We start from the raw sequence: 20,098 nt of genomic DNA, 5'->3' as shown, positions 1-20,098 counted from the left end.
GGGTGGGACTTTTTGATTAGGTTGTTTCCATGAAGATGTGACTACACCCTTTCAAGGTGAGTCTAAATCTGTTTACTGGAGTCCTATAAGAGGGAGGCATTTTGAAGAAAGCACAGATGCTTGGAGATAGAAAAGAAGATGCCCTGGGACATGTTAAGCTAAGGGATGAAATCCAGAATTTAGAGAAGTTAAGAAAGAATGTGCCCTAGCAGAAGCCAAAAAGAACCACAGGAAGCTGAGAGAGACATTTTGAAACCAACTCAGGAGAGAAGGGCCAGTAGATGCCAAGCGCCTTCCCATATGACAGAGGAAACCAGACACAATTGACCTTTCTTCATTGAATATATCCTCTTCTTGATGCTCTAATATGGACATATCCATGGACTTTATAATTGAAACTTGTAACTTAATAAATCCCCTTTATAAAGCTGTTCTATTTCTGGTACATTGCATTCAGGCAGCTTTAGCAAATTGAAACAGATTTTGGTACCAGAGAAGTAGAATACAGTGATTTGAAAATGCCAAAAATGCTGGAACAGCTTTGTAAATGAATAAGGGGAAGATCCTGGAAGAATTATGAGATTCTTGATGGGGAATGCCTGTATTGCTTTGAGAAGACTATTGGTAGAAGTAGGAACTCTAAAGATGCTTCCAATGAAGACTTATACAGAAATGATGACTGTGTCATTGCAAACTGTAAGGAAAGTGGTTCTTGTTTCAAAGTGGTGGAGAATTTGGAAAAATTGAGTCCTGGGGTTAGATGGAAGGTAGAATTTGAAAGTGGTGACCTTACCTGAGGAAATTTCCAAACTAAATGTGGAAAAGGCAGGCTGGATCTTGCAGCTTATAGAAAAATCTGAGAAGGGATAAACTGAGAACTGAAATCTTGGGTACAAAGAAACCAGGAATGGTAATCTGGAAAATTCTGGGCTTCCAGAAAGTGACCAGAGAATAGTGCCCTATGTGAGGATTTATCCAGATATGGAACAAACTAGCCATTTCCAAAAAAGCCATGATCAGAAATGCAATCATCCAGAGAGGATTTGTGGAAAGTCCAGTGGTCTGATGGTTGCAACCCTCTATGCTGCATGTCAAGCCAACAAAATTATGAAAGATCTGTATAAACAGAACCATTACCAATCAGGACTAAAAAGAACAGAAAAGGAACAGATTGAAGGGAAAATTACTTCAAAGGCAGAACCATGGAAGCTAAGGTCTGGAGCCAAGAATACTTGGGCCAGGAGAGAGGACTCACCCATGCACGTGGAGAGGGTGAGTTTGCCTGGAGGCAGAGGGTGGGCCTTCTGCCTCATTGTTCAGGAAAAGTATGGCCACCTCAGGCATCAGAGAGAATACAGAGCATTCCTGGGTATTGGAGAGAGTCTTGCAACCCTCCCACTATTATGAAAGAGTTGTGTATGAACCCGGGAGATGGGAGAATCAGAGTGCCACTCAGATGCTTGAGGAGGGTGAGGACAAGAACAAGGTGGTCTCCCCAGTGTGGCAACCCTCACCCAAGTGTTTGCAGACAGCAGGGATGCTGTTTAAGCCCTTGGAAATGGTGGGACTGCTGCTTTCTCAAGCCCCATGGATAAAACGTTATCCTATAAAAGACTCTCAGACTTTTAAACATAATAGAGATTGCCCTGTAGTTTTCTGGAACTGTTTGGGTCTGACAACCCTTGTTTTCCTTTCAATTTCTCCCTATGGAAATAGGAACATCCATACTATGACTGTACCTCTTTTGGATATTGGAAGGAGATTACTTGTTCTAAGTTTCACAGGTTTACAGCCAGAGGAGAATTTTGCCTTAGGATAGACTAGCCTGTAGCTGACTTTGATGAGATTTTGTTTTTGGTTTTGTATTTTTTTTTATAGTTACTTAAATGGTTTAAGGTTTTGTGATATCATGATGAAATGAATGTATTTTGTATGTAGAAAGAACATGTCAGGGGGAGGGTCAGAGGGTGGAATGTACTGGTTTAAAAATGTTCTGTGCCCCAGGAAAGCTATGTTATTTTAATTCAATCTTGTGGGGGCAGACCTATTGTTAAGTGGGATCTTTTGATTAGGTTGTTTCCATGGAGCTGTGACCCAACCCATTCAAAATGGGTTTTGATCTGCTTACAAAAATCCTTTAAGAGGGAGGGATTTTGGAGACAGCACAGATGCTTGGAGAGAGAAAAGAAAATGCCTTGAAAGATACTAAGCAGTGAGGTTTCCAGTGTTTAGAGAAGCTAAGAAAGAAAATGTCTCAGAAGAAGACAAAAGTACCCACAGAAGCTGAGAAAGCCATTTAAAAACCAATCTATGGAGAAATTCATAGAAGTGGAGAGAGAAAACTATGGAACCAAGAAGCTGAAGGTAATGAAACTTGGAAAAGAACAGAGAGACCAGCAGACACCATCATGTGCCTTGCCTTGTGACAGAGGAGTCTAGGTTCTCTGGCAACCAGTGTTCATGAAGAAAGCATTGTCTTAACAACACTTTGATTTGGACATTTCTGTGGCCTTGGAACTAAGAAATGGAAATGTCCTCATATAGATTGTGGTAGTGAAAGCATAACCTATGTGATTATAGTGGAAACCATTGATTGGTTACTTAGGATGGATTACATGATGGGTTAATAAAGCTGCCAAAAAAGTAATCAGGAGGCCAGGGGCAAGATGGGAGCATAGAGAGCTGTGGAATTTAGTTCATCCTCCAGAGCAGCTAGTAAATTGGCAGGAAATGTATGGAACAACTGCTGGGGCAGGGGGACATCAGTGACTGGACACACAATGTACATCAGTCTAGACCAGGTGGAGCAGCTGAAATCCCAAATGAAAGTGTAAGTCTCACAAGCCACAGACACTGGTTCCACTCCCCCACAGGCATAGAAGGCTGGTTCCTCAAGGGGAAAGGAAATAGACTTTACTAGTAGCAAAGGGTTAGCACAACCAAGTTCCAATTGCAGAATTAACAAATTCTGACTACTGAAAATAGGCCCCCAACACAGATAAATCTGGAATAAGCACTAAAGAAAACAGATGTTTTTGCTCCAGCAAAGAGGGCATGGGGCTGGCAAGTAAAAGAAAAAAGAGGCTTTTTGAGTTGGAGAGCACAAAATATTGGAAAAGGGATGGACCCCAAGGGAAGGGGACACAACAGAGCCTGGGGATACATAGAGCCACATCGTACTTCAAGCTCTTGATTGGTGGACCTGGGAAGCAGGGAGTCTGGCTCTGAAAAAGGCCTTTTTCCTTTTCTTTTTCTTTCCTTTCTTTCTTTTGTTTACTTTTTAGCAATTCATTAGATAGAGCTAGAAGCACTCTTAGGCTCCAGCACTGCCCCAGGTAAGGGCAACCAGAGCTTCTCTGAGAGACAAAGTAACTAGTCAGGTGAAAGGGGTTTATGCTCTAAAAGGCATATGTTCCCAAAGAAAAGGGAGTAGGGCCAATCTCAAGCGGAATCCCCTCCTTCAGGGAATTCAGGCCCCAGGGACTGGAAAACAGAAGCAACCAAAGCCCTGCTACTACTGCAGCCTCCATCTCAACATACCCCTGGCAGGAAGAGTCTACTGAAATTAAAAATACTGCATCACTTTACACTGATGGGAAGCCTTGGGCAGACAATCACCACATGCTGGGCAGGATAAGAAAAGCAAAGAGTCTAGAAGATTCATAGGAAAATCTGATAACATTCTAGGTCTTACCCTAAGGAAAAACTGATGCTGGTGACTCTCTCCTCCTAAGAAGTGGGCCTGTCTGGTTTGGGAAAATCTGACTGGGGTCAGTGGTATTTGAGGAGACCCTTCTTTTAAAAAAAGGCTCCATATAGGCAGAGCAAGAAACAGAAAAATAAGAAATGAAAAATTCTGATCAGTTGAACAGAACCAACGCAAGAAGAATAGAATAAGTTAAACTGAATATCAAAGAACAGATAGAGAACAATGCCATCCAGCAAGAAACCCTAGGTAAAGAGTGAAAACAGGGCCATGGTGGCTCAGCAGGCAGGAACGCTTGCCTGCGATGCCAGAGGACCCGGGTTTGATTCCCAGTGCCTGCCTGCCCATGTAAAAAAAAAAAAAAAGAGAGAGTGAAAACAACCTCCACAATAAACTAATTAAGGAAATCAAATGCCTAGATGCCAGCAGGAAATAATAAGTCATACTAGGAAAATTGAAGATATGGCCCAGTCAAAGAAACAAACCAACATTTCAAATGAGATGCAGAGGTTGAAACAACCAACTCAGGATGTTTGACTAGACATGCAAAATCTTATCAAAAATCAAATCAATGAGTTGAGGGAGGATATAAAGAAGATATTAGGCAAACATAAAAAAGAACTTGAAAGTTTGAAAAAAACAAACTGCAAAACTTAAGGAATGAAAGGCATAACAGAAGAGATTAAAAAAAAACAATGGAAACCTATGATATGATAGATTTGAAGAGACAGAAGAAAGGATTTGTGAACTAGAATTAGAAGACTGGTATATGAAATCCAACACACAAATGAAAATGTAGATAAAAGAATGGAGAACTATGAGCTGGGTCTCAGGGAATTGAATGACAACATGAAGTGCATGAATATATGTGTTGTGGGTATCCCAGAAGGAAAAGAGAAGGGAAAAGAAGCAGAAAGACCAATAGAGGAAATAATCACTGAAAATTTTCCATCTCTTATTAAAGACATAAATTACAAATTCAAGAAGTGCAGCATACCCCAAACAGAATACATCCAAATAGACATACTTCAAGACACTTTCCAATCAGATTGTCAAATGACAAAGACAAAGAGAGAATTTCGAAAGCAGCAAGAAAAAAGCAATCCATCATGTACAACGAAAGCTCAATAAGATGATGTGTGGATTTCTTAGCAGAAACCATGGGGGGCAAGAAGGCAGTGGGATGATATATTTAAGATTCTGAAAGAAAAAAACTGCCCACCAAGAATTCTATACACAGCAAAACTCTCCTTCAAAAACTAGGGGGAGATTAAAATATTTTCAGACAATCACTGAGAGAATTTGTGACTAAGAGACCGCCTCTACAAGAAATAATAAAGGGAGCACTACAGGCAGATAGGAAAAGACAAGAAAGAGAAGCCTGGAGAAGAATGGAGAAATGAAGACTATTAGAAGATGTAAAAAGAGAAAAAAAATAGATATGACATGTACAATCCAAAAGACAAAATGGTAGAAGAAAGTACTGCCTTTACAGTAATAACATTAAATGTTAATGAATTAACCCCCCAATCAAAAGACACAGACCAGCAGAATGGATTTAAAAACAGGATCCATCTATATGCTGTCTACAGGAGACTCACTTTAAACTCAAGGACAAAATATGTTGAGAGTGAAAGGTTGGGAAAAGATATTTCATGCAAACAGAAACCAGAAATGAGCAGGAGTAGCTATACTAATATCTGACAAATTAGACTTCAAATGCAAAACAATTAAAAGAGACAAAGAAGGACACTATGTATTAATAAAAGGAACAACTCAACAAGAAGACATAACAATCATAAATATTTATGTACCGAGCCAGAGTGCTCCAAAATGCATGAGGCAACCACTGACAACTCTGAAGGGAGAAGTAGACATGTCTACGACAGCAGTTGGAGACTTCAATTCCCCACTCTTATCAATGGATAGAACAGCTAGACAGAGGATCAATAAGAAACAGAGATTTTGAATAATACAATAAATGAACTAGACTTAATAGACATTTACAGAACATGACACCCCACGACAGCAGGATACACATTTTTCTCAAGTGCTTATGGGTCATTCTCAAGTATAGACTATATGCTGGGTCATAGTCTTGTACAATTTACTTTCTCGATCATAATGGAATGAAGTTTGAAATCAATAACAGGCAGAGGGCCAGAAAATTCACAAAAGTACGGAGGCTAAACAAAACATGCTTAAACAAGCAGTTGGCCAAGGAAGAAATTATAAGAGAAATCAGTAAATATCTTGAAGGAAATGAAAATGAAGGCTAAACATATCAAAATTGATGGGATTCAGTAAAGGCACTGCAGAGAGAGAAAGTCATTGCCTTAAATGCCTATTTTTAAAAAGAAGAAAGAGCCAAAGTTGAAGAAATAACAGTTCACTTAAAAGAGCTAAAGAAAGAACAGCAAACTAACTCCCAGGCAAACAAAAGGAAAGAAATAATGAAGATTAGAGTAGAAATAAATGAAACTGAGAATATGAAAACAATTGAAAAAATCAACAAAATGAGAATTTTTTTCTTTGAGAAAATCAACAAAATCGATGGACCATTAGCTAGGTTGACAGAGAGAGAGAGAGAGAGAGAGGATACAAATAAAATCAGAAATGGAAGATGTGACACAACCACTGTCCCCAAAGAAATAAAGGGCACAATGAAAGAATACTATAAGCAACAATATAATGATAGACAGCATAGTAAAATGCACAACTTCCTAGAAAGGCATGACAATCAACATTGACTTGAGAAGAGAAAGATGACCTCAACAAACCAATCACAAGTAAACAGATTGAATTAGTCATCATGAAGCTCCCCCAAAAAGGAAAGTTCAGGACTTTCACATGTGAATTCTATCAAGCATTCAAGAAAGAGTTAGTAATGATCCTGCTCAAATTCTTCAGAAAAAATTGAAGAGGAGGGAAAGCTACCTAACTCATTCTAAGAAGCCAACATCACCTAATACCAAGTCAGACAAAGATACTACAAGAAAAGAAAATCACAGACTAATCTCTTTAATGAATATAAATGTAAAATCCTCAATAGCTGTTCTAGTTTGCTAGCTGCCAGAATGCAGTATACCAGAAATGGAATGGCTTTTAAAAAGGGGAATTTAATAAGTTGTTAGTTTACAGTTCTAAGGCCGAGAAAATGTCCCAGTCAAAACAAGTCTATAGAAATGCCCAATCTAAGGCATCCAGGGAAAGATACCTTGGTTCAAGAAGGCCAATGAAGTTCAGGGTTTCTTTCTCAAGTGGCAGGGCACATGGCAAACACAGTCAGAGTTTCTCTCTCATCTGGAAAGGCGCATGATGTACATGGTCAGTGTTCCTCTCTCACCTGGAAGGGCACATGGTGAGCACAGCATGAGAAGCTCATGTGGTAGCTTCTTCTCCTGGCTTCCTGTTCATGAAGCTCCCTGGGAGGCATTTTCCTTCTTCATCTCCAAAGGTTGCTGGCTGGTGGACTCTGCTTCGTGGTGCTACTGCATTCTCTGCTCTCTCCAAATTTCTCTCATTCTCCAAAATGTCTCCTCTTTTATAGGACTTCAGAAACTAATCAAGACCCACCCAAATTGGTGGAGACACACATCCAGCTAATCCATCTTAGCAACCACTCTTGATTAAATCACATCTCCAGGGAGATGATCTAATTACAGTTTCAAACATACATTACTGAATAGGGATTGGAAGAAACAGCTGCCTTTACAAAATGGGATTAAGATTAAAACATGGCTTTTCTAGGGTACATACATCATTTCAAACCAGCACAACCGCATACTTGCTAATCGAATGTGGCAGCACATTAAAAGAATTATAAGCCATGACCAAGCGGGATTTATCCCAGGTATGCAAGGATGGTTCAACATAAGAAAATAAATTAAAGAACACACCATATCAAAAAATCAAAGTGGAAAAGCCACATAATCATCTTGATTGATGCAGAAAAGATATTTGACAAAGTTCAACATCCTTTCTTGATGAAAACACTTCAAAGAATAGGAATAGAAGGGAATTTCCTCAACATGAAAAAGGGAATGTATGAAAAACCCAGGGTTATCATCATCCTCAATGGGGAAAGACTGAAAGCTTTCCCCCTAAGATCAGGAACAAGACAAGGATGCCCACTGTCACCATTGTTATTCGTATTGTGCTGGAAGTTCTAGCCAGAGCAATAAGAAAAGAAAAAGAAATAAAAGGCATCCAAATTGGAAAGGAAGAAGTAAAACTCTCACTGTGTGCAGATAACATGATACTGTATGCTGAAAATCCTGAAAAATCTACAGCAAAGCTACTGGATCTAATAAATAACTGCAGCAAAATGACAAGGTACAAGATTAAACCCCAAAATCAGTGGTGTTTCTATACACTAGTGATGAGCAATCTTAGGAGAAAATCAAAAGAAAAATTCATTTACAATAGCAACCAAAAGAATCACATATTTAGGAATAAATTTAACTAAGGATACAAAAGACTTATACACCAAAAACTACAAGAAATTGCTAAAAGAAATCAGGGAGGACCTAAATAAATGGAAGGGTATATGGTGTTCATAGATCGGAAGACTAAATATAGTTAAAATGTCAATTTTACCCAAATTGATTTATATATTCAACACAATACCAATTAAAATCCTAAGAACTTACTTTGCAGAACTTAAAAAAATAATAACCAAATTTATTTGTAAGGGCACTGTGTCCTGAATAGCTAAAAATATCTTGAGAAAGAAAAATGAAGTGGGAAGTCTCACACTACCTGACTTTAAAGCATATTACAAAGCTATGGTCGTCAAAACAGCATGTTACTAGCATACTGAACAATGGAATAGAATTGAGTGTTCAGAAATAGACCCTCTTATCTACAGACAATTGATATTTGATAAGGGGGTCAAGCCAACCCACCTGGGACAGAAGAACCTCTTCAATAAATGGTGTTTGGAGGACTGGATGTTCACGTGCAAAAGAATGAAAGAGGATCCATATCTCACACCCTATACAAAAATTAACTCAAAATGGGTCAAAGACCTAAACATTAGAGCTAAGACAATACAACAACTTTTAGAAGAAAACGTAGAGAAATATCTTATAAATCTTGTAATAGGAGGCAGTTTCCTAGATCTTACAACTAAAGCATGAGCATTGGAAAAAGAGATAGATAGATGGGATCTCCTCAAAATTAAACACTGTTGTGCATGAAAGAACTTCATCAGGAAAGTAAAAAGACAGTGTATGCAATGGGAGACAATATTTGGAAACCACATATCAAATAAGAGTTTAGTATCCAGAATATATAAAGAGGCTCTTCAACTCAACAACAAAAAGATGAACAACCCAATTTAAAAACAGCCAGAAAACTGGACACTTCTCAGAAGAGGAAATACAAATGGCTACTGGGCACATGAAAAGATGCTCAACTTCACTGGCTATTACAGAAATGCAAATCAAAAACACAATTGGATATCATCTCACACCCACTAGAATGGCCATTATCAAAAATGCATAACAGAAAACAAGTGCTGGAGAGGATGTGGAGAAAAAGGTACACTTATCCATTTTTGGTGTGAATGTAAAATGGTACAACTGCTCTGGAAGGCAGTTTGGCAGTTCCTCAGGAAGCCAAATATAAAATACAGAATCACCATATGATCAAGCAATCCCATTACTAGGAATATATTCAGAGGAAATGAAGTTAAGGACACAAATGGACATTTGCACACTGATGTTTATTGCAACATTATTTTCAATTGCCAAGAGAAGGAAACAGCCCAAATGTCCACCAATGGAAGAGTGGCTAAACAAGCAGTGGTACATATATTTATTATTAATGGAATATTACATACCTCTAAGACAGAATGAAGTTATGAAGCATGTAACAGTGTGGATGAACCTTGATGACATTATGCTGAGTGAAATTAGCCAGAAACAAAATGACAAATACTATATGGCTTAAATAAAATTAATGAGTGAACTTCGAGAGTTGAAGTTAAGAACACAAATTATCGGGAGATAGAAATAGGGTAGGATTGGGCATTTGGTGCTGAAGGAGTACAGGTGGTATAATAGGACTGATTGTAAAAATTCGGAAATGTATAGCACAATACTACCTGAGGGTAGCACAATAATATAAGTATACTGAATGAAGCTGAATGTGAGTATGATTGAGAGGACAGGGGACACATATGGAACCAGAAGAAATATAGAGATGGCATAATCTTGGAATACCTAGAGTGGACAATGATGGTGATTAAATGTACAAATATAAAAACATGTTTCCAGGGTGCATGGGTGGTTCGGTGGTGGAATGCATGCTTTCCATGCAGGAGACCTGGGCTCAGTTCCCAGACCATACACCCAAAAACAACAATACAAAAAAAAACGTATTTGCATGAGGGAGAACAAATGAATATCAACATTGCAGGCTGTTGAAAATGCATGACATGATGATTAGGTTCTGGTGTCAACTTGGCCAAGCGATTGTGCCCAGTTGTCTGGTCAGACAAGTACTAGCCTGAATGTTGCTACAAGGATATTTCATAGCTGGCTGATAAACTGCAAGGCTGGTATATTAAATCATCAGTCAGTAGATTGCATCTGTGGCTGATTACATCTGTGATAACTAAAGTGTGTCTCCCACCAATGAAGTAATCCAATTAATTGAAGGCTTTTAAAGAAGAAGAGAGACTTTTTCACTATTTCCTTGGCCAGTGAGCCTCTCTCATGGAGTTCATCCAGACCCTGCATCAACTCTGCCTGCTTCACAGCCTGCCCTGCAGGTTTTGGACTCTTCCATTACCATGGTTGCATGAGACACCTTTTAAAATCTCATATTTAGAGATCTCTCCTGTTGGTTCTGTTTCTCTAGAGAACCCTGACTAATACAGCTTTGTACCAGGAGTGGGGTGGTTATTGAGAAACAAAATCTTAAAATGAGTTTTTATAATTGGTTTTCTATTCTGATTAGACTCAGAGGCACTAATGACTCTGTTTCCAATAGTCAAGATGGCACTGATAGTATATGGGGTGAGTTGGTGAGAGAGATACATAAAATATCACTATTAGATTCTGCTAATTTTATGGTTATATGAGGCAAGGCTCTGGGTAAGAATGTTTTTGGCACCTTTAAAGCTTTGGAGCTTTGTAAAATTAAGAGGTATAATGATGTTGGCTGGTTGTTGTTAGATACACTGGTTACAGTGATGAGGGAAAGGAACGAGCTAAAGTCTTCAAATTTTCAACTTAAGCACCTTATGAACAATGCAAAAGTGTCCATGTGTGCCCTAAAAGAAAATCTTATTTCTTGTGGTCGCAGACTTGAGATCTCTTAAAACCAGACACAGAGCCTCATTGTGCAAGTAGCAGATTTATAATGTAAACTAGAAGGGAATCCCTGGACTATTCTGAGCCTTTGCTAGATAGGCCTGTAATGGACTGCATTGAGGAAACAGCTTCCCAGTCTCCAGTCTGCCCAGAGGCATCTTCCATCCAAACTCCACCTAATGAGATTAACCTTTTACTGCCTGCTAACCCTGGAACCACTTCCCCTGGAGAAACAGCCCTCACTCCACTGTCTGGAGTGATTAATCCTGTTTCACCAGATGAAACTGCAATGTAATGTCCTGAGGAAACTGGCTTGAAAGATACCTCTATTTCTTTTCATGACCCACCCCCACCACCCCTCTTTCCTTCAAGACCTGTAACTAGACTAAAGTCCCAAAATGAGGTACAAAGTGTGATCCATGAGAAGGTATGCTATACTCCAAAAGAGCTGCATGAGTTTTCTAATCTATACAAACACAAATCAGGGGAATATGTGTGGGAATGGATACTAAGGGTGTAGGATAATCTGAAGTTGGATCAAGTTGAATTTATTGACATTGGCCCATTAAGCAAAGATTCTGCATTCAGTGTTGTAGCTCAAGGAGCTAGAAAAGGCATTAACAGTTTGTTTGGGTGGTTGGCTGAAACATGGGTCAAAAGATGACCAACATTACCTAAAGCTGAAATGCCAGAACTGCCCTGATATAATGTAGCTAATGGCATCCAGATGCTTAGAGGGATTGGAATGTTAGAGAGGATTTATCCTGGAAGACCTGCTCACACACTCCAGGAATGTCCAGAGGGCACATCTTTCACCAGAACCTTGAGAAATAAATTCCTGAGATTAGCTCCATCATCCCTGAAGAGCTCTGTAGTCACCCTTCTCGGTAGATTAGATATTACTGTGAGAACTGCTGTCACTGAGCTAGAATCCTTAAACACAATGGGGATGACTGAATCCAAGTTGGCCAAAGCCAAGTGGCAGCAGTTAATTGTTATAGGCAAGATGGATGTGGCCACCATAATGGACAGCAGACTTAATGCAGCAGTCTAAATAATCTGACTCACAAAGACTTGTGGCATTGGCTAGTAGATCATGGGGTACCTAGAAGTAAAATAGATGGGCATGCTACTAAGTTCTTGTTTTAGCAGAAACATTCTAGGTCAAGTGAAAAGAAGTCTAATTTGAATTACAAAAACAGAGCATCACGCCCTTAATGCTTTCCCAGACTTGAGACAGTTTACAGACCCAGAGCCCCTTGAATGAGTGGAGGGCCAGGTACCATTGCGGAAGGACCTTTTAATGCTGCACAAAATTTACACTGTTAACCTTCCTCGCAGCCTTCCCCAAGGAGACCTACTTTTACCAAGGTGACTGTGCGAGGGAAAAAGGAAATGATCAGATATTTGGGGGATTATTAGACACTAGCTCAGAAGTGACGCTAATTCCAGGAGACACAAAACATTACTCTGGTGCACTAGTGAGAGTAGAGACTTATGGAGGTTAGGTGATTGCCGGAGTATTAGCTCAAATTCAACTCACAGTGGGTCCAGGAACCCACTGGACCCATTCTGTGCTCATCTCACCAGTTCTGGAATGCATAATTGGAACCAACATACTCAGCAACTGACAGAATAGCCACACTTGTTCTCTGACTCATGGAGTAAGGTCTATTATGGTAGGAAAGACCAAGTGGAAGCCACTAGAACTGCCCTTACCTAGCAAAATAGTGACTTAGAAGCAATACTGTATTGCTGGAGGGATGACAGATATTAGTGCCACCCTTAAGGAGTGCACGGGTGGTGATTCCCACCACATCCTGATTCAACTCTCCTATTTGGCCTGTGCAGAAAACAGGTGAGTCTTCATGAACACATTAAATGAGGATGTTGGGTCAAAAAAAAAAAAAAGAAGAAAACAGGTGAGTCTTGGAGGATAACAATGGATTACTGGAAACTTAACCATGTAGTGACTCCAATCGCAGCTGCTATTCCAGATGTGGTATCATCATTTGAACAAGTCAACACAATGCCTGGTACCTGGCATGCAACTACTGATTTGGCAAATGATTTTTTTCTCAATATCTGTCAGTAAGGACTGCCAGAAACAATTTGAATGCAGCTGGCAAAGCCAGCAGTATGCCTTCACTGTCCTGCCTCAGGGGTATATCAATTCTCCAGCCCTATGTCTCCCACCAGCAAGGTAATCCAATCAATTGAAGGCTTTTAAAAAAGAAGAGAGACTCTCACTGTTTCTTCAGCCAGTGAGCCACTCCTGTGATGTTCATCTAGACCCTTTATCAGAGCTGCCAGCTTCACAGCCTGCTCTATGGATTTTGGACTCTTCCATTCCCACGGTTGTGTGAGATTTATTTATAAATCTCATATTTACAGATTATCTCTTGTTGGTTCTGTTTCTCTGTGAACCCTGACAAATACAAATGGTATACAGGAGAAAGTACAGTCAATGCAAGCTATGGTCTATAGTCAACAGTAACATTGTAATATGCTTCCACTGAATGTAACAAAAGCATTATGCCAAAACTAAATGTCAACAGGCAGGGGCATGGGGGAGGAGTATGGCTTCTTTGTGGAAGAAAAGGAAATGTCTTCATATCAATTATGGTGGAGAAGGCATGTCTATTTACTTAGGTTGGAGTGCATGATGTGTGAATAATACTGTTTAAAAATAAACAGAGAGAAACAAGTGCTAGAAAAAATGTGGAGAAAGAGATGTACCTACTCACTGTTGGTAGGGAAATTGAGAGGTACAGCCTCTTGGAGGGCAGCATGGTGGGTCCACAGGAGGCTAGTGTGGGGTTGCCATATGATCCTGAAACCATTGCTCAGTATAGACCTGGAGGAACTGAGTGTGGGGACATGAATGGACATTTGCACGCTGGTGTTTATGCAGCATGTTCTAAAGTCACAATGAATGGAGGTGGCCTAAGGGTACAATGGCAGAAGAATGAAAGAGAGAACTATGGTGTCTACATACAATGGACTACTGAGCAGCCTCAAGAAGGAGTGAAGTTGTGAGGCATGCAACTAGGTGAATGAAGCTTAAGGACTGTATGTTGAATAAAATGTCAGAAACAAGAAGTCAGATATTATCATTCCTCAAACATATGGACTGACTATAAGAAAATAACTAGGTGAACTAAAGTTGAGAGCATGGGTTATCGGGATGAGGACTTTTGTAAAGAGTCCTAGATTGTAATCTCTTACATCAGTCACATATATTCAGGAGGTGTAACAGTTAATTCTAAATTCTGTGATACTAAGCTGTTTGTATATAACATGGTAGGTCCCAGAAACTTCAGGTATTTATATGAACCATGAGACTCAGAGTTAGAACTCTGAAGCTAAAAGTCAGCAGTACCCTATACAGGAACTGTTTAAAAAGTTGAAAAAGTGATCAGCCTTCATATTGAAAGATGAATGAAGCTGATCTGTATAGGACTAAGGTAAATCAGAATACAGGTTAAGGATGATACAGCCCCATATATTAAAACTGCAACTTCTGTCTGAGACTAAAGGGAAAGATGTTTATTGGATGCAAAATTTATATATTTGGGAAGTACATTTCCTAATTTACCTTGCATGGTCAGTTTAGTGGAACATGGTAAGTACATGGAATCTTGAATAGGGCATGAGATTTTGTTGGTTTGTCCAGGTTAGTGTGATGCCTTGATATATCCCAGAGTAATTTGGGCAGTGAATAAAAAAGTATTTTCAAAGTTCCTTTTTGGGACTGGGGAGAAAAGAGGAAATATATACCTTCCCCATTTGGAGAATTTCTGAAATTCTCGCAAGCAGTGGAGACAGCCAAATCAATAAGAACAAGCCCTCAATCTTGGGGTTCACACCTATGAAACTTATTCCTGCAAAGGATAGGCTAAGCCTACTTAAAATTAGGCCTAAGAGTCACCCCCAAAGAACCTCTTTTGTTGTTCAAATGTGTCCTCTCTTTCTAAGCCAACTTGGCAGGTGAACTCATTGCCCTCCTCCTGCATGGGACATGATTCCCAGAGGTATAAATCTCCCTGGCAACATGGGACAGAACTGCCGGGATGAGCCAGGCATGAAGAGATTGAGAAAACCTTCTTAACCAAAAGGGGGAAGAGAGAAATGAGACAAAAGAAAGTTGCAGTGGCTCAAAGATTTCAAACAGAGTTGAGAGCTTATTTTGGAGGTTATTCTTATGCATTATATAGATACCCCTTTTTAGTTTATGGTGTGTTGGAGTGGGTGGAGGAAAGTACCTGAAACTGTGTAATAGTGAAAACCTTGCATCTGATGCTCTTTTTATCCCGTATGGACAGATGATTAAAAAATATGGATAAAATAAATAAAGAATAGGGGGGATAAATGGGTAAAATACATTGGGTAGATGGAAATACTACTGGTCCATGAGAGGGAGGGGTACGGTATAGTAGACATGAGTTTTTTCTTTTTATTTCTTTTTCTGGAATGATGCTAATGTTCTAAAAAAATTATCATGGTGATGAATACACAACTATGTGATGATATTGTGAGTTACTGATTGTGCACCATGTATGGAATATATGTGTGTCAAGATTTGTCAATAAAAATATCCAAAAAGAAAAAATGATCCACAAACTCCATGCAGTAGCAACCCAAATAAATCCACACTGAGACATAGTCAAACTGTCAAATGCCAAAGATAAAAAGACAATCCTGAAATCTCCAAGAGAGATGCAACATGTTAATGTGCAAAGGAACCTCAGTAAGATGAAGTACCAATTTATCATGGGAAATCATGAAAGCAAGAAGGCAGTAGGATGACATGTTTAAGTGCTAAAAGCCAAAAATTGCCAACCAAGAATTCTTTATCTGGCAAAGATGTCTTTCAAAAATGAGCAAGAGTTAAGACGTTCCCAGGTAAACAAAAGCTGAGGGAGTTCATTGCCAGTAGACCAGCCCTACAAGAAATGTTAAAAGGAATTCTTAAGGTTGAAAGGAAAGGACACTAGTCAATAGATTAAAGTTCCATGAAGAAATAAAGAGCTCCAATAAAGGGAATGACTTGGGTTAATATGATGCCAGTACCATTTATTTTTGCTTTTTAACCCCACTTTTTACTTCCTACAGGACCTAAAATGCAAATGCAAAAAAAGAAACAATGCATCAGTGGTTTGGGACTACTACAAATATTAATATGTAATTTGAGACAAGAACTGCATAAGGATGGGGGGACAGAGAACATAGAAACATACGTGTGTATGCTATTGAAGTAAATTTTGGTTTCAATTCAAATGAGATTGTAATATATTTAGGATGTTACATTTAAGCCCCATTGTAACCAGAAAGGAAATGTTGGGAAAAAGTATGCACAGAAAGAAATTAGAGGGGTTTCTGAAAGGTCCATTATAAAAATAGGCAAAGGATTTGAATTGACATTTCTCCAACAAGGATGCACAGATGGCTAACGAGCACGTGAGAAGATGTTCAATATCGTTGGACATTGGGGAAGCACAAATTAAAGGCACAGTAAGACACCAGCTTACACCCAATAGAATGGCTGTTATTAAAAAAAAGAGAGAAATAAAGTATCAAGTGTTCATGAGACTGCAGAGAAATGGGAACCTTAGCACATTGTTGTCAGGAGTGTGAAATCGTGCAGCTGCTGTGGCAGACAGGTCCTCAAGAAGTTGGAGATGGAACTACCATATGACCCCACAAACTACTTCTAGGTAAATACCTAAAAGAATTGAAAGCCAGGACACAGACAGATTATTTGTAAACCAATGTTCATGACAGCATTGTTCACAGTAGCCAAATAGTGGAGGTAAAAACCAAAGGTCCATCAGTGGATGAGCGGACGTGCACATGCATTGCAATGATGCTCTGACCTAGAGAGAAGTGCAGCTCTGATACGTGCTGCTGCAGGGACGAACCTTGAAAACATCATGGTGAATTGAAATAAGTCAGACTTTATCTGGCAAAGATGTCTTTCAAAAATGAGCAAGAGTTAAGAGTTAAGACAGAGGGACAGATAGTGTATGATTCCACTTGTATGAAATAACTTGAGTGTGCAAATTCATAAGGAGACAAAGTAGAGCACAGAGTGGGAGAGTGGGAGAGAAGGGTGAGGGAGGAGTCAGTGCATAACTGGTGCAGGGCTTCTGCTTGGGGTGATGGGAAAGTGCTGGTCATGATAGTGGTGGGGGTAGCACGGCATTGTGAGAGCGATTAATCCCACTGAATGGTATGTTTGGGAGTGGGAGTGGTTGAGATGGGAAAGTTCATGTTGTATTTATGTTTACATAATTTATGAGAGTTTAACGTGACGATAACAACTGAAGACAATATATGATCCTGAATAGGATGTAATGATAGAGGAAAAAAGGTCCAAAGGGACATGATTGAGACATATGAGAAAAAATGGAGTATAGACTATAAGCTTTATATCAATGCTAAATTTCTTAAACTTGATAACTATACTTAAGTGGTTACATAAGTGAAAATCCTTTCCTTAGGAAATGTGCATGGCAGTATTAACTGCCCAAGGAGCATGATGTAGACAATATTCTCAAATGTTTAGAAAATGATAGACAGATAGACAGATACATACATACATACTTAGACTGATACAGCAAATGAGGCAAAATGTTTAATAGTTGGTGGATATCTGGATGGAGTATGTATGGAATTTCTATATTTTTGCACTTATCCTGTAAGCTTGAAATTATTTCAAAATAAAATTATTTTTAATGAAATAATATGAATCGGATTATAAGAGTAGGAAAAGCAAAGATAACCATTAATAGAATATAAAAACAATAAAATTTCCAAGTGATAAAAAAAAGCAAACATGGAAAAGGAAAATAAGGGACTGATAATGTATAATATGTTAATTATAATCACCATAAATAAAGATGAAAATAATAACTCATAGATATAAATCATTACAGTAACTTATAATGGTCAAAATCCTTCCATTAATTAGTAAACGAGGACAGAAAGACCAAATTAAATCACAATACCTAGCTATACACTCAAAACATATTTTAACCTAGCAACAAAGGCTGAAAATAGAGGAGTGGACAAAGAGGAGCCAGGCAATGCAAACAAAAAGAAAATAGGAATGACAATAGTAACATCAGACCGTGTGGAATATAAGGTTAAATGTAACAAGTAGGATACAGAAACTCCCACTTTTATCTTTATAAATGGTAAAATAATGTCTGAGAAAGATATACGAGCCACAGATGTGCCCAAACAACGAAGTTTTTGCTTTATATATCTGACAGCTACTAATAAAAAAACAAGAGTGGAAGACTTCAGAAACGGACAGTTCTGGTAGACAAAATATAAGGACATGAAGAAATGAATCACACAATCAATAAATTGATAGATATGTATAGAGATAAAGATATAGAGATATAAAACCTCGTATGCCTCAAAGAAAGAATGTGCAATTTTAGATGTTCAGGAAACACTGACAAAATTCAATTGTGCTCTAAAAAGGCAGTAGAAGCCAAAGGTTTAGCTGCAAATCTTGCTTTCTACTACATAGTGATTGATGACCTCGTGCAATTACTTAACTTCCTCGAACCTCAGTTTCTTCATCTGTAAAATGGGGATAATAATAATACGTATGTCATGGGGCTGTTGAAGGGATTAAATGAGCCATGCACACACAGTGTCTCACACATATAAAATTTTATAGACATATTGTTATTATTCTCATCACTCAGCCACAAAGAAAATCTTAGGGAAAAAATTAGGAAGTGTACCAGCCAGCTTATTTGAGAAAAATCCAGAAAGTGCCTAGGGTACCACAGAGAAGAACCTTAGAGGTAGAAAGGCCCCTTCCAAGGCAGTCTGCATCCCCCACCTGAAGCAAGGATGCTTTCTGATGCATCATGACCAGGTGGCCTCCAGGTCTCCACCTGGACATGCCAGTCGCTGAGAGGCTTGACATCTCCCAAGTGAGTCCTTCCATCACCAGTAGGTGCTTACACTAGAATGTTCTTCCTTAAACTAAACTTTAATCCTCTTGCCTGGAACTTCTGTCTCCATTCACTCATTCATTCATTCATTCAGTTGTTCATCAGATATCAATTGGCCCTTATCACATGTTAGATACCATGCTGGCTGTTGGGAATATAATGATAAGCCCAAATGGACAAGGTCTCTTGCCTTCATGAGTTCACAGTCTGGTTAGACAAACAGTAAAACAGTAAGTGAATAACATGATTTCCAGCCTGATAGTGCTAGGAGGAAAATGAATAGGGTGCTGTGAGAACATACAACCTGGGGTCATACCAGGAGGTGTCAGGGAGGGCTTCCTGGAGGCAATGACTCTTGTCTGCTGATAGCCAAAGGATGACATGGAGCTGACAGGTATTAGATGCAGTGTTTTCTACCCTGTGACTTCTGCATCCTTCTCTCTTCTGGAATGAGCCTCCTTTGGCCCTTCCGGCACCACTCTCCTAAGGGGGCCTAGACAACCCTCAAAGGAGGACAAGACACTCGTGTGTGAGCTGACTTCTTTCCCATTGAATGACAAACCTGTATCTGCCTTATGACAGCCACATACTCTTGCTGATGCTGAAATCCTGGCATCATGCTTATACTGCCTATCAGACCAAAAGCTCCAACAACAACAAAAACACAAAAATTTAAGGAAATGCATTTAAGATTCTCTCATAGTAACACCAGGGCAGTTCTTGGGATCACAGCTCCCTTTCTTGAATTTCTCAAAACCCTCTGCATGGTGCTCACTTTGGCAGCACATATACTAAAATTGGAATGATACAGAGAAGACTAGCATGGCCCCTGCCTGCACAAGGATGACACGCAAATTCATGAAGTGTTCCATATTTTTAAAAAAAAACCCTCTGCATGGCGATCTTCTGAATTTTTCTGGATGTCACTGTCACACTGAGCTCTTTGTATTCTGCATATTCTTTTTATCATTTAAAAAAAATCCAGACAGCTTTCTGACATCTAAATCCAGATGATTCTAAGTGGTCTGTTTCTTAAGCCCAGCTTCCACATTGGAGACTGAATGGTCATTCTGAAATGCTGATCACATTAC

At 39.1% G+C, this 20,098-nt stretch overlaps 1 protein-coding gene and 1 non-coding gene across 2 annotated transcripts in view; one reads left to right on the top strand and one right to left on the bottom strand.

The window, feature by feature from the left end:
* The window catches only part of OTOP1 (otopetrin 1), a 65,952-nt gene that overhangs the window by 39,318 nt on the left and 6,536 nt on the right, over positions 1 to 20,098 (bottom strand). The gene's annotated exons all lie outside the window — the stretch shown is intronic.
* LOC143663801 (U6 spliceosomal RNA) lies at positions 19,775 to 19,885 on the top strand. The gene has a single exon (XR_013166182.1). It is a non-coding gene; the product is annotated as a U6 spliceosomal RNA (small nuclear RNA).

Source organism: Tamandua tetradactyla, chromosome 19, assembly GCF_023851605.1.
Source record: "Tamandua tetradactyla isolate mTamTet1 chromosome 19, mTamTet1.pri, whole genome shotgun sequence".
In the NCBI taxonomy this organism is placed as follows: domain Eukaryota; kingdom Metazoa; phylum Chordata; class Mammalia; order Pilosa; family Myrmecophagidae; genus Tamandua; species Tamandua tetradactyla.
Note: the sequence above shows the minus strand (reverse complement) of the source record. Positions and strands in the feature narration are given on the sequence as shown.